The sequence below is a fragment of the Mus musculus genome, chromosome 4, assembly GCF_000001635.26.
Source record: "Mus musculus strain C57BL/6J chromosome 4, GRCm38.p6 C57BL/6J".
In the NCBI taxonomy this organism is placed as follows: Eukaryota; Metazoa; Chordata; class Mammalia; order Rodentia; family Muridae; genus Mus; species Mus musculus.
In genome coordinates, this window is record NC_000070.6 from 140371796 (window position 1) to 140386807 (window position 15012).

The 15012-nt window shown below is 51.3% G+C and overlaps 1 long non-coding RNA gene across 2 annotated transcripts; it reads left to right on the forward strand.

Moving 5' to 3' along the window:
• Nucleotides 1-8671: 8671 nt before the first annotated feature.
• On the forward strand, nt 8672-14273 carry Gm13016 (predicted gene 13016). 2 transcript variants are annotated; one of them, NR_151508.1, is made up of 3 exons: nt 8672-8924; nt 10295-10422; nt 12278-14273. It is a non-coding gene; the product is annotated as a predicted gene 13016 (long non-coding RNA). The 2 variants fall into 2 exon arrangements; NR_151509.1 differs by lacking the exon at nt 10295-10422.
• Nucleotides 14274-15012: the final 739 nt, after the last annotated feature.

The window sequence follows — 15012 nt, forward strand, 5'->3', positions numbered from 1 at the left end:
CTCTTGACTCCTCTTTGCTGAGGAGAAGGCGCTGTTTCCCCAGCCCTGAGCAGCGATTTTCAGAGGGTGGCTTTGGTCTGAGGAAACACACATAAGTTCCACCTTACCTCAGAACTCGCCTTCCTCCCAAAAAGAGAGGCTTGTCACCCAAGCACTGGCATTTTGAAATTGGGACCTGTGGTGGCAGCACTGCCAATATATTGGCAGCAGATGCGCCACTAAGACACCCACCACACACAACCCACTCTGTTTGCACCTAAACCAGCCCACCCGTACGAGGGCTGTGTTAAGCCTTAGTCCCGGGAAAAGGTGTGTTCACGGATGCCAAGATGCTGGAGGAGCCTCAGAGAGCACCCTGGTCCAACTCTACTGAATGGGGAAACCGAAGACAGTCCTTGTTCAAGGTCCTACAACTGCAGTTCATGTATAGCTCAGACCCCGGTGTGGCTGACTCCTGGGTGCATGGAGCCTCTCCCCACAGCGCCCAGTTGCTCTGCCTGCCTCTGATGCTGCCCTGCCATCAAGTGCCCACATGAGGGTCCAAGTTCAATCCCCAGAACCCACATTTCCTGCACCCTCAATCCCAGCACTGGGGAAGCAGAGGCAGGTCGATTCTGGGGCTCCCTGGCCAGCCAGCCTGGTTAAATCATTGAGCGTAAGGTCAGTGAGAGATCTTGCCTCAAAAAACAAGGTGAACAGCTCCGAATGACACCCAAGGTTGACCTATCACACACCCTATCTCTCTCTCTCTCTCTCTCTCTCTCTCTCTCTCTCTCTCTCACACACACACACACACACACACACACAGAGAGAGAGAGAGAGAGAGAGAGAGAGAGAGAGAGAGAGAGAGAGAGAGAGAAAGGAAGGAAGGAAGGAAGGAATTCTGGAAACTGTTCATCAACTTCCTTCCTATTATCACTATCTGTACCACACCATGGAAGAAAGGATAGGCAGCACATAGTAGGTGCTTGTGTAGCACACAGTAGGTGCTCAGTTGTGTCCTGGGACCTCTGCCACGTGCATGGGAGTAGCTCAGAGTGTCCTGTGGGAGGTAGCAGGGATGAATTGGGCTACTCCCCAGACTCTGCAGCACATACCTTCTGAAGGCTGGGGTAAGGAGAACCAGTCGGTGACACGGGCCAGACAAAAACTCTGGGAGACATCTGCGTCAGAGGCACAGTCTCTGACAGCTGCCATGGCAAAGCGAGCAAACCAGGTACGCTGGGGGAAGGGCATTCTGCTGTCAGGAATTCTATACCTTCTGACTAGAGATGCAAGGGAGGCTTCCAGCTGGAAAACTTCACCCCAGGGGTAGACACAGGACAGAGGCTGCCATCTGCTGGCCCCTACAGTCTACGGTTCCCACGCCCAGCAGACCACCAGGGACCCTCAGCCTGAAAAGACCCGACAGTCTTAGGAAGGCAAATGTGACTGCTTTGTGGGTGAGAATGGGTGTCCCCCCCCCTGCAGAGAGGTGGACACCGCTGTCTCTCTCCCACCTCAGGTGCGCATAATGGGTGAGGGAGTCCAGGTCCCCTCTCTGGCTCCTGTAAGTAATTAAGACATGGCAATCCAGACTTGGGGATAATGGACTCTTTGAGCTCAGTCCTTGGACCTTTAGTTTTTTTGGGGGGGGATAAGCAATTTGGGCTTGGGGGTGCCCTAGATCCCATGCCATGTAATAGAGGAGCAGGGACAGTCTGTCCCTGGTACAGACCCTCTTTATTTTTGACGAAATAAAAAATATAGTAAAATAAACCAAAACCCATCACATCAAGGCTGAACCAAGCAGAAGGAAGAGAATCTCAAAAGCAGGCATAAGAGTCAAAGCCCCACCCAGGTGTTCACACGCTCAGGAGTCCCATAAAAATATTAAGCTGGAAGCTCTAATATATACACAGAGGACCTGGCGTGGCCCCGTGCCCACCCCCCACCCCTCCACCCCCACCCCCCGTGCTTGATGGTTCGCTCTCTGTGAGTTCAAGGGAGCCCTGCTCAGTTGATGTAGAGGCCTTGGTCTCCTGGTATCCTCCGTCCCCCCAGCTCTTACACTCTTTCTGGCTCCTCTTCCATGAGGTTCCCTGAGCCCTGAGGGGAGGGGTTTGATGGAGACATCCCATTCAGAGCTGTGTGTTCCAAGGACTGTGTGTGTGTGTGTGTGTGTGTGTGTGTGATGTCTGGCTGTGGGTCCCTGCATCTGGTCCCATATGCTTCAGGAGGAAGTGTCTCTGGTGATAATCAGGCATGGCAACAATCTACGAGTATAGCAGAATATTATTAGGAGCCATTTTATCGATACACTTTTTAGAGCAGTAGTGTTTGGATTTATCTTACGTCTCTGGGCTATCCAGCCTCTGGCTCTTGGCTGCCCAGTCAGAGTTGGGTATGGCTTCTATCTCTTGCAGTCAAATCAGACTTCAGTTGGCTATTCCCACAGCTCGGTGCTGTCATCGCCCTAGCATGTCTTGCAGGCAGGACAGATTGGGAGTTGAAAGTTTTTCGGCTTACTTGGTGTTTATATTTTTCTGCACCTCTCCAGGATAAAAATCCTGGAAAGAGTAGGGATACAAGGCACATAGCTCAACACACTAAAGGCAGTTTATGGCCATCCTATAGCCGACATCAAATTAAATGGAGAGAAAGTCAAAGCAATTCCACTGAAATCAGGAACAAGACAAGGCTGCCCACTGTCTCCCTGCCTATTCAAGATAGCGCTTGAAGTCTTAGCTAGAGCAATAAGTCCCCTGAGGGAGACCAAGGGGATCCAGATAGGAAAGAGGGAACTCTTAAGTAGCTTTGTCTGCAAATGATACGATAGCAAACATAAGCCACCCTAAGATTCCCACCAGCGAACTCCGACAGCTGACATCCACCTTCAGCAAAGAAGCTGGATACAAAATCAACTCACAAAAATCCACAGCCCTCCTATATACAAGTGACATATGAACGGAGAAAGAAATCAGGGAAACAAAACCTTTCACAATCATTTCAAATAACATAAAACACCTCTTTAGTCACCCTGTCTGTCCCAGGATAACCTGCCTGGTGGCAATATGTGGCAGTTGCTCGAACGTCGGGACAGTTTCTCCTAGCATTGCATCTTCTCTGGGTCAATTCCAATTAAGTACAGATGGCAGCTGAGAACAAAGACCTACCAAACATCAGCCTGGCTTGGTTAGGGTTTTTTTTTTTTTTTTTTTTTTTGTCAATTTGACATCGGCTAGAGTCATCTAGGGAAAGGAACCTTAACTAAGAAACACCTCCATCAGATTGGCTCGTAGCAAAGTCTGTCATGGGAGGATTGTCATGGTTCATGACTGAAGTGGGAGGGTCCAGCCCATAGTGCCCAGTGCCACCCTGGGCTGGTATCCTGGGTTCTAAGTGCAAACAGGCTGAACAAGCCATGGGGAGCAAGCCAGCGAGCAGTATTCCCTCCGTGGCCTCTGCTTCGGATTCTGTTCTCAGGTTCCCCCCTCTATGATAAGCTAGAATAAACCCTCTCCTTCCTAATTGCTTTCGGTCATGGTGTTTATCCCAGCAATAGAAACAAACTAAGATACGCACCAATGCCAGGTACACAGGTACTGTGTGTGTGCACTGGGCATTGCTCTCAGGGTTGGGTGGGGGAATGAACCAGCTAGTGCTGTGGTATAGCATCCCCTGATAACTCCTCCTTCTGTAGGTTGGGAACTTGAGGAACAAAGAAGTTTATCTGCTCAAATCATGCACCTGGCTAGTGGGGAGCACGGGTGTATACCCAGACCCTCAGAATCCAGCATTGGCTTGCTTTATCCACTACACGTTGTGTCCCTTTGCAGACGCATAACGAAACAGAGGGGGCAGGTATAACTGATGTGACATTCCTAGCTGCTGAACCGCTTCCCATGGGTAGTAAACCCAGGAGCTGGCTGGTAAGAGTGGGGGGGGTGTCATATCTTCCCTCTACAGAAGGGCATAGCAGAGTCAGACTGGGCCCAACAGGAACAGAAAAGATTACCAGGCATCTGGTGGCCAGGTTGGGTCTGACGGCAAACGGTGAGGATCCGGGATAAAAGCTGTAGACGTGACGCCTGGAGCACAGAGCCGAGAGGAGCAGACCTGGAGCCCAGCAGACATGGTGTGGGAGCCTCTGCCCTGAGTCTCACAGGAGCCACCCAGAGTCCTCCAAAAGCACTCTTTGTACCCCAGCTCCTGGGAAGGCCACCTGCCCACAGACCTGAACTTCCGGTCTCCTTCAAGGATGGCTTCATTGCAGGAAGCCATCATAACCAAATCTTGCTGTTTCCTAGGGAAGGGCTTGAGCCCCCCCAGACTTCACCCCCGACTCAAGTGGACTCTGAAGGGCCACACCAGCTCTACAGGTCAGGAGTGGCTGGCTGTCAGGGTGGGTCTGTACCCCAGTTCAGAGTCGCATCCTGTGGCCCTGCTTCCTTCCTGTCCCTTCTGTGGGTGCCCCACCTAAGGTCCCCCCTTCCAACAGCCTGTACTGTTCCCTCAGCACAGACACTTTCCCTGTGGTGGATCACCCTGACAAGGGACACTTTGTCCTGTTGAACTGGCACAGCCTCTAACATCTCCCCCACCCCACCCCCGACCCCTCTTTGTTGGAACATGGACTTCTGAGACAGGATCTCACATTTAGCTCAGGCTAGCCTTGAACATCCTCCGCCTCACAGGTGAGCAGACCCCACCTGGTTCCCACCATTCCCCTGGTCTTTCTTCCCACACATGTGGAAGGGCTCTCTGTTCCCTCGCCTGAGCTCAAACTCGGAGCTCAGCCGCCGTCCCACCCACCCCGACTCCCTCCCCGCCGCCCCCCCCCCACACACACACACTTCAGAGCTCATTATCTATCACTGAGAGAAGACTGAGGGATGCAGTCACACCTAGAGGAGACTTTTGTCACAAGATAATGTCTGTCTCTCAACCTGCTTCAAGTTCCCAAGAAAACCATTCACAAGTTAATTCTGGCCTCCTCTTATCCGGTCTATTCTATAATAGTAATTTGGAATCTATCAGAATGCGTGCGTTCCTCTGCCAGCTCCTCTCTGGGAAGAACAGCTCATCAGCCTCGGAGCACCCTAGGAAGCCGAGTGCCCGAGTTCTCTGTGTGTACATCAGTGTGCTTGGACCGAGAGTCACCTGCTCACCTGGGTTCATCCCTACTGCCTTCAAAGAGTGAATGAGGGCCAGACTCACTCCTCTACCCAGGGGCCCTGCAACCCTTAGAAGATCAGGTCAGAGGTGGACTGGATCCAAATCCTATTTGCAGAAGGCAGAAGGCAGAAGGCACGAGGGTGTCCAGACCATGGCAGACTAAGAGGGAAGGACGAGCCGGCTGGTGGGAGGGTGAAGGAAGGGCTTACTTAGGCTGTGGTAGAGCCGTGGTCAACCCCGCCTGCCTGCCGTCAGAGCCTGGCAGGGAAGAAGGGGGCCGGTGCAGTGCATTTATTATCATAAAGCTAAAGTTCCTGGAGAAATTGCTGCTCTCTCTCCGCTTCCACGGCCTGGCCTCGTCGCCAACAAATGAAGAACAAATTAGACCATTTAGCCAGTAATTAAGCAGTAATGGCTCACTCAGGGTCTCACCAGGCAGGAATCAGCCAAGAAAGGACCTAAGTTTCAAGGAGGAACAGGGTGAAGGGAAGCCATTGATCAAGTTATCACCGAGATGGAGAGACATTAACCCCGGCTGGCCTGTGGGCTGGCTGCTCGCAGCCAGGATGACATCCCGGCTCAGCTCAGCCACCTCCCATCTGACTCAGCGCGGGACCAGGACAGCTCTACAGTAGGAACTCAGGTTCCTTCAAGTTACTCCCCGTGGCTGGAACGTATTCCAAGGTGTCCTTGCCAGGGCAACTGCCACAAGTAGATACACCCGAAGGACAGTAGCATGACTTGAATGTGAAATGCCCCGTCCCCCTGCTGCCACCCAGGTCCTCATCTGGTTGCTCAGCCAGGGGGAGCTTTAAGAAGCAAGACATGCTTGGTGGTACTAAGACCTGAGGGTTGGGGCGTGAAGGGTATACCAGCTCTGCCTACAGTATAGTTGTTTCTGGATCATTCTGCTACATGCTCCAGCTGCCAGCAGATGGACTGCATTCCCCACCATGGTGAACTGAAATCCCCTAAAAGCCAGAAGCCAAAAATAATTCCTTGCTTTCTGTGGGGGTTTGAACTGGAGTAGACCCCATAGACTCATGTGTTTGAATGCTTGGCCCATAGTAAGTGGCACTATTCTGAGATATTGCCTTGTTGTCATAGGTGTGGCCTTGATGGAGTGGGTGTGGCCTCATTGGAGAGGGTATGGCCTTGTTGGAGAGGGTGTGATTTTTGTTGGGGTGGGTGTGGCCTTGTTGGAGTGGGTGTGGCCTTATTGGGTTGGGCGTGGAATTGTGTCACTGAGGGAGCAGGCTTTGATGTCTCACATATGCTCAAATCTGGCTAGTGGGACACAGTTCCCTTCTGCTGCCTTCAGATCAAGATGTAGGTTTCAGCTCCTTCTTCAGCACCATGTCTGCCTTCATGCTGCCATGCTTCTATGCACCATGACGACAATGGACTGGAAACCTCTGGAATTGTGAGCCAGCCCCAGTTAAATGTTTCCTTTGTAAGAGCTGCTGTGGTCATGGTGTCTCTTCACAGCAGTGAAACCCTAACTAAGACGCTTCCTAAGTCGCTTCTGTCCAGCATTTTACCGAAATCAAGGACAAAAGTCACTGGTGCCGGCAGCGGCAGCAACGGAAGGAGCAGCTGTGACTCAGAGGTGCTTCCTGGGTTCTGCACCTCTGCTAGGCTGTGCCAGGGTCTCTGCAGACAGGCACTGTTGCCATTCCAGGTGGCTTTGAGAAGAGATCACAGGTATGGCTCAAGAAGTTGGCTCACCACTCTTTGGAGACACTCTTGCATCAGATTGATCATGCTGCCACCCAGTGCCTGTCCTGTGAGCCTTTTGGGGCCTCTCTGTCCCCTTGCCTGTAGCAGGTCTTCCTGAGACATAGTGTCACTTGAATTCATGCCACCATTGTAGCCGCTGCCATTTTGCCATCATGTCGAACACCCCAGTGTAGGACAAATCCAGAATTATGAGCACTCCTTGACAGCCACTGCCCCCTGCTTATGTGAGTCTGGGAAGTCAATACCCTGCCCTGGTCATTGCTCATCCAATTCTCAAACAAGGGGCTGCTTGTGGTAAAGTCCTGTGCTAACTCAGTCACCTTCCATCCAAGAACACAATTGGTTTTCATGAGGGGAACCCTGACAGGTCTTAGCAGGCTGCCCGAAGCAGAATACAGTGGCATGAAAGTCTGGAATAAGGGAGACAAAGATGGGAGGGGGGACGAGGAAGAGAAGGAAAGAAAGAAGCAGAGAGGGAACCCCAGGGAGGGAAGCAGGAGGCCTCCTGAGTCAGAATAGCAGGCCGACAGCCTTCAATGTCAGCAGCTCTTCCCAGTCTCCGTCAGGCAACAGGCCCCTCAGCCAGGGCCTTAAACACAGCCCTGTGCCAGCATACCCATCATTCAATGTCACCTCATTGGTACATTTGTCTACTGCATAAACAATCAAATGAGACCTGGCAGAGGAGAACAGTATCGTGCTCCCTGTGGGAGAAGGGCCAGGGAGGCCCGGAGACATTTTCAGTTGATACACAGGTGAGAAAGTCCAACCAGTGAGACACTGGGGTGCTGCCTATGAGGGGACCTCTGGAGCTGCTGGCAAAGGATAGTCAGGGACAGGAGGTAGCCTCATCTCAGACTCCTGGTGACCAAAAATAATGCAAATTAGGGCATGCCTATTCCCTGGCCTCAGTTTCCCTGTGGGAAGCAGTCAGCCCTCATGGGCTCTGGCATCAAATTCATGCAAATATAATCTTAATCCTTATGCCCAGTAGTCTGCGAGTTCTTGGGCAAGTGGTTGGGCTTCTCTGGGATTCAGTTTCTTTTGGAAAAGGGAAAAGGTTTTGTTTGTTTGGTTGGTTTTTTTAACAGTACTATCTCCTGGGGCTGCTGTGAAGATTAAAGTCATGAGAAGGACTTTATTTTTAGAGTCTGGCGTGTGATAAACACAAAAGAAACACACAAATATACACATACACACACTCACACAACAACAACAAAGTAGATCATATGCAACAGGCAATGTAACACCATATACATCCAACTTAGATATATCTACCTCAAATGTAGCTATGCATGCTTGCAAGCAGATAAACAGCCCCAAGTATCAGTCACAGTATAAAAACCATGTCATTAAGTCATAAATGTTGACACTTAATGGATGACAGGTATGCTGTAACTATTTATAAGTAACTGTTAGTGCTTTATCATTTAAAAAAAAACAAACAAACAAATCCACACAGCCTGTCTCTGCACTTAATCAGCAGATAAAGTATTTGTGGGAATGGCCTTCATTTCTGGGTTTTGGCTTCATCAATCAAAAGGCTGTGGGAAGGTGAGGACGGCTGGGGGAGTCGGGGGTGTTCACTGCGCAGGCATAAGGACCTGAGTGTCTACTCAGTGCCTGAACAAACGCCAGACACAGTGCTGCGCCCCTATAAACCCAGCCCTGGAAAGGCTGAGACAGGATGAGCACCAGGGCTTGCTGGCCAGCCAATCAGTAAGCGCCATGCTGGCGAGCCAATCAGTAAGCTGCAAGTTCAGTGAGAGCCCCTGCCTCGAAAAGTAAGATGGAGAGCGACTGAGGAAAGTGCCCAGTGCTAACCTCTGAGCTTTTACCTATAAGCACACACATACATGCACACACAAGCACACACCTGTGCGCACGCACACACATGGACACAGACCTGGAGTAGCTTAGGCACATCAGAGGTTTCACTGTCCCCAGAAGCATGAAAACATGGCAGACGGAACGTAAATGGACAAAAGGAGACTAAAGCTGAAGAGAAGAGATTACAGAACTCGAAGGTAAGAAAAGCTCTGCATCCGTTCCCCTAGGCGTAACAGGCATCTCCGCGGGGCACAGCCATGTGACTCCAATCTGATTCCAGGTGGAGAGAGAAATGAGAGAGGTGTCAGAGATGGCAGCGAGTCACACAGGGTCAGAGCTAATCCCTCCGCAATTCTATTCCGGTCTCTCTGATGACATCGAGGAGGGACCTCCCTTGGTGCAAGTCTCTCTCTGCTTGTTTTCATTATTCTCCTTTGTAAGCAGCAGCCTCGTGCTCACAGCCTGCCCAAGCTCCAGGGTCTCGCCAGGACTTAATTAACACAGTTCCGCAGGGGATTTATTCCTGTGGATGGCGGCTCATCCTGGCTTTCTATTCACAGCCGTGAGAGGGAGTTTTCTTAGTAACTAAATGTATTAATGTGCTCAAAAATAGAGTGGATAAAAAGAAAACAAGAGTGCACGCAGTGTTCAGACGCGGCAGAAGTCAAGGAGACAGTTTGAAGTGACAGCTAAGTGCCCTGATGTAGATGAGGTTTGGTCCCACGAGGGTCCGTGTGGGGGAGGTTCGGATCCAGAGTGGTAAGTTTTAAGGGCAGGGTGCCTTTACGAGGAGAGAGGTCTAGGACAGCTCCATGGTTAAGTGCTTGCCATAAAAAGTGTCAGGACCTAAGTTCAGATCCCCAGAACCCTCATAAATGTGGGTTTTGCTTGGCAGTCTGCCTGAAGTTTCAGCCTTGGAAGGAAAACAGGGGTTCCCCAGAGCAAGCTAACCAGTAAGATTAGCCCTTGTGGCAAGCTCTGGGTTTTATTGAGAGACTCTGCCTCCATAATAAGGTGGAAGAGGAATAGAGGGTGAGTCTTGATTCTTAGCTTGCGTGTGCTCCACTCTGAGCTAAACCCCATCAGGGATGCTGTGGCCCAAGTTTCCCAACCTGTCTAACATCGTGGACTCTGAATGCCACCTCTCTCTGCTCTCTACAGCCTATGGCTAGTATAGCTTCTCTCCAGCATCAGATTGGTCCTCAAGGCCATCGTCCATATGTGCCAAGTCAGCTATACCCTTTTTACCCCCAACACCTGCATTTGAAATCCAGCTGTTCTACAGAAGTGGAGAGGGGAAGGAGGGAGGTTCCAGATCACTTCTCTTCAGGACCAGACTCTGTGGGTGCTCAAGTCTCTTGTGTGTAAGGTGTCTGTGAAGGACCTATATCTCCCAGTATAGTTTAAATCATCTCTAGGTGAGAAATAATACCCATTAGGTGTAAACTCAGCTTGGACAGTCACAGGCAGTGTATTTATTATCTAGAAAATGGTCTGTGTGTGTTCAACACTGGTGTGATATTATTTTCAAATAACACTGCATCCGCATGGGTTGCATCTGTTCCAGCTACCATATACTGAGTTACAGAAGAGTGGCCAGCTCTGTCACCTTGACACTACCTGGAGTCACCTTGACACTACCCGGAATCACCTAGGAAGAGTCTCAGGGAGAGACTGTCTACAGTGGGTTGACGTGTGAGCATGTCTTCGGGAAATTATCTTAAGCTAGATGATATTGGAAGACTCTGCCCACTGTGGGTGGTATCATTCCCTAGGCAGGAGTCCTTTCTGTGTAAGAGTGGAAGAATGAAGCTGAGTACGCGTGAGGGAGCATGTCCTCCTTTCTCTAGGCTCTTGACTACGAATGAGACGTGACAAGCTGTTTGAAGCCCCTGACTTGACTTCTCCACAGTGATGGATTGTAACCTGAAACTGTGAGCTGAAATAAACACCTTTGTCCTTAAGTTCCTTTTTTTGGCTGGGGCATTTTATCACAGCCACGGGATTGAAACTAGGACAGAGGTCATTACAGATCGGAGGAAACAACCGTCAAGAATCAGCAGGTGGGGACTTCAGGACTTGTAGATCAGATAGGACTTTGAGGTTTCCCCTAAAAAAGCCCTTTATGAGCGAGCCCTTAGCTCTCAAGTAAGTCTAGAGTCAGGAGGGAGCACTAGACCCTCAACCCTTGCTGGCCATGTAACCAGGCTCTAGCCAATCACAATGCTCCACTTTCCTGACTCTGACCCTGCCTCTGAGCATTAAGTAAGTGGTCCCTTAAGGGCATCCTGGAAAGGAGAGAGCCCTGGACTGGGTTCTCGCCTGAGTGCCATGTTTGAGTCCCCAGCAGGGGGGACTGCTGAGGTTAGTGGCGGGTGGATTGGGCTTCAAATCCATTTTGGAATGCATCACAAGGGTTTACGGAGGACTTATGGGATACGTCTTCCTTAGACCCTGGGGAGTTCTGGCTAGGGACAGATGCACCGGGCTGGCCATCTGTTACCACGACTTTTTCTCAAAGGTAACTAACATTCATGACACTTGATTCTGTCTTCACAATGACCAGGCTAGATAGGCAGAGCTGGGAACCTCTCTTCCCGACTTATGCCTAGAAGTCCTGATGATCAGAGATGGGAAGTAACTCGCCCAAGGTTGGGTAGCTCCTCAGTGGCAGAGCTGAGATTTGAACTCGTGGTGAGAAAACTCTTCTAAGCCACAGAATCTAAGAGCAGCCGGTACCCACCGGCCCCTGCCATTTGCTCGCCTCTGTCTGTTCAGCGCTTCCCATCTGCAATTCAAGGCCAAGTTCAGCCTCACTTTGAGACCCCCTTCCCCGCAGCAGCACAGTCCCTGCCCTCTTCCCTGAACTCCAGGGGCAATTTCTGCCTGTACCACACACTCAGCAATTAGTCATCGAAGCCTGTGACAGTTCTCTGCTGCAGCTGGTGACTTTTGTTTACGGTCCCTGCTCCTTTCTAACTTGGCCTTCCCCAGACAGCTGTGACTGCCCGGTCCAGCAGGATGGGGTTTCCCTCTCTTGACAGCCCTGCACAGCCGAGGTGCTCATTACAGGTGCTGGGTCACTTCCCTGTTCTGTCGTCTGGACAGTCCCCTCAACCTTCTGACCTACTGTGTTCTCATCTGAGACACTTTGTACCTCTCTCTGGGCGTGATTGAACTGGGCAGCTATCTTTTCCATCTATTGCTTTGTCCTTTGCTTTGGAACTGCCAACCACGTGAGCTCACAGCTCACACGTGATCCACTCCTGGCCAATCACAGAATCCCATCTCCCTAGAAGCTACGATTGGCTCAGAGGTGGGGTATGTGTTAGAGGAGGCCCAATCAGAGAGTTTCTGGATACAGGTATGTCAGGTGGGAAGTGGTATCGGTCCACTGGGATGAGCAGAAGCCTGGGGGCAGTCACGTGGGAAAGGTCCAGCTTAGACCCCAGGTAGGGCAGGATCACTCAGATTTCGGTCAATAAGAACAGGCCTAGTGTCTTGATATACAACCCCCACATTCTGTCCACTTTTTGTTCCCTTATTGCAGGCTTGATGTAACCAGCCACCTCCTGCTCCAGCTTCCATGCCTTTGCCGCCATGATGGGCCACGCCCTTAACCTCGAGCAAAAACTAAGCCTTCCTTCCACTGCTTTTTGTGAGGTATTTGATCACGGCAATGAAAAGAGAAACCGATACAGCATTTTCTTCACTCGCAAACAGAAAGGGCATCGTGGATATAGAGACACCTCTCATCAAATGACCCGTTAACGCCATGCCAGGCAAATGAGAGGTGGCCGGCAACGGCAACAGGCAAAACCTCAAAGAGAAAACCGGAGGTCCAACCGTGGGAAGCTAAGCCTTGTGACTACCTGCTCAGCACAGGTTCGAACATTGCTTCCAGACTTTTAAGTTCTGCATCTCTGAGGAGGTTAACTAATCCCTCAGGGCCCCTGTCTCCTCCTCTGTGAAATGGGGTTAGCTATGCCAGCTTTCAGGTTAGGGGGCCAGCAAGGACATCTGTGGCACCTGAGTCCTGAACTCCTAGCCCAGGTCCGACTGACAAGATAGCAGCCTCCTGAATCCATCCCCTTCCTATCTGCAGGGAAAGCTGACTCTCCAGTGGAAATCGGCTTGCCTGGGGTCAGACCAGGCCCCAGGGTTCCGGTTTATGACACTGGCCACCGCTTAAGACTGCAGCCCACTGCAGTTTCATTCTCATGAATCAGTTAGCGTGTGGGGAAGTGAGGTGCGTTTAAATACAGTCTCTCCCAGCATCTGTCGGTCTTGTCCCTAGATCAAGGTCAAAGCCATGCATAGAAAAGACAGGGGATGCCCTCTCTGTTCCTCTCTTCCTCCCTTCTACCCACCCTTTCTCTCCCACGATGCTCAATACAGCTCAGTTCCCTTCTGCTGGGACAGTGGGGAGTGTGATGATTCGAATAGAATGAGCCCCTTCCTGGGAAAGAGTTGGGCAGGATGGTCTTCACTCCTCCATGCCCAGAGCCTGGCCCCCTGCCTTTACTCTAAGGGACAACAATGGCTTCTCTTGTACCCTGCACAGGTGGCTGACCTGCCCAGCATAGACACCACCTGCCACCCTCTCCCCTGCCCGTGAGGGACACTCAGCCAAGAGACCCAGCCTCACAGGGGCTCAGGGTGGCAGATGTGAACTATGTCCCAGTTCAGATCTCTTGGGCCTACCTCTTGCCACCGTGGACCACATGACATGGGATGCCCTCAGAGTTACGATGTGCGCATATGCGCGCGCGCGCACGCACACACACACACACACACACACACACACACACACACACACACACACACATGCATTCTCTACTCTAGGATGGCACAGGTGCAGGGAGCGGGTGACTGAGGAAGCCTTTGGACAGAGGCAGATGGAAGCCGGTGGGGAGCCACTTCCCATCTTCCTAGCAATCTGGAGAGACGTGTTCCTTGCTTCTTATAAGTCCTCCAGGACCCAGCGACCAATCACCCACAGCAGGGACCCTTCCACAACAAAACTCATTACCCTCCTAAACCACTGTGGCTTAAAGAAAAAAGAAAAAGAAAACAAGTCCAAGACGCATCTAAGTCTTCTCCGTGCTGTGAGTCTGAATTGGGAGAGAGATTCTTACCCGGTGGCTGCAGGACAGGGACCCGCTGGGGTGGGGGTGACTGCAGGCTAGACTGGAACACCTCATCCCAAAATCAGTGCCCTTGCAGGTTGGGAGCAGCACAGGCAGGCTCTCAGCAGGAGGCCCCGGGTCCTCTCTTGAGTGACTTTCTCACAAGCCCCGCCCCCAGCTTGCTTCCATTACTCTGTGCGCGCTGGCAGAGCCCTCTGATCCCTGCCTTAGAATTACAACACAACATCACAGGCTGCCAACGCTGGAGAGAACCTTCAACCTCAGCTATCCATAAATAGGTACTCTGCATACCCACTATCTCTCTGTTGTCTGGTGCCCTGTGCAGGCATCACCAGTAGATCACAGATCGACACCCTTTTCCTGGTGCCCTGTACAGGCATTACCAGTAGATCACAAATGGACACCCTTTTTCCGCTCTAGTGCTCCAAGCAACCACAGCTGCCATGATAAATCATAACCGGGTCCTGGGATGAAGTCTGTCTGCTGCTTATTGATTTGATTTGATTGCTTTCCACTGCTGAGGATGGGACCCTGTCATCCCTCCTTTTCGGTTGTCAGACAGGGTCACATGTAGCTCAGGCTAACCATGAACTCACTATGTAGCTGAGAATGACCGAGCTCCTGCAGATCCTGCCGCTGCCTCCCAAGTACTCGGATTACGGGTGCATGCCACCATACCCAGCTGGCTAAGAGCTCTCTATAATAAAGCTGCCTCGTTCTGACCCTCCTTCTTCTTTAGTCTAGGCAGACCAGCGAGCCGCAGTGACTACCCCAGCAACGCTAGCAGGGGACTGTTTTAACCAAATGTTTACCATGTAGCATGGTCGATTGTTCATGGCGCCCACTTTATGGGGTGATTAGATTATACCATCTTGTCAGTTAGCCCTTTATAACCATTACCTTGGGTTCTCTACAAGCAGACTGTGGGGGGTGGGAACATGTATGTGAGTGATTTTTAGGGATGGAGTCTCGGCAACAGGATGAAGCTGGGGAGGGTCTGAGCAAAGATGTTTGTCCAGAGAAAGGTTTGCCTGAGCCTGGGCCTCAGGACAGCAGGAGAAGAAATGACATGGAAGTTTGTCCCACCTGAGGACAAGAGGCTCGAGCTTCCATACGCCCCCCCCCCGTGCAAGAG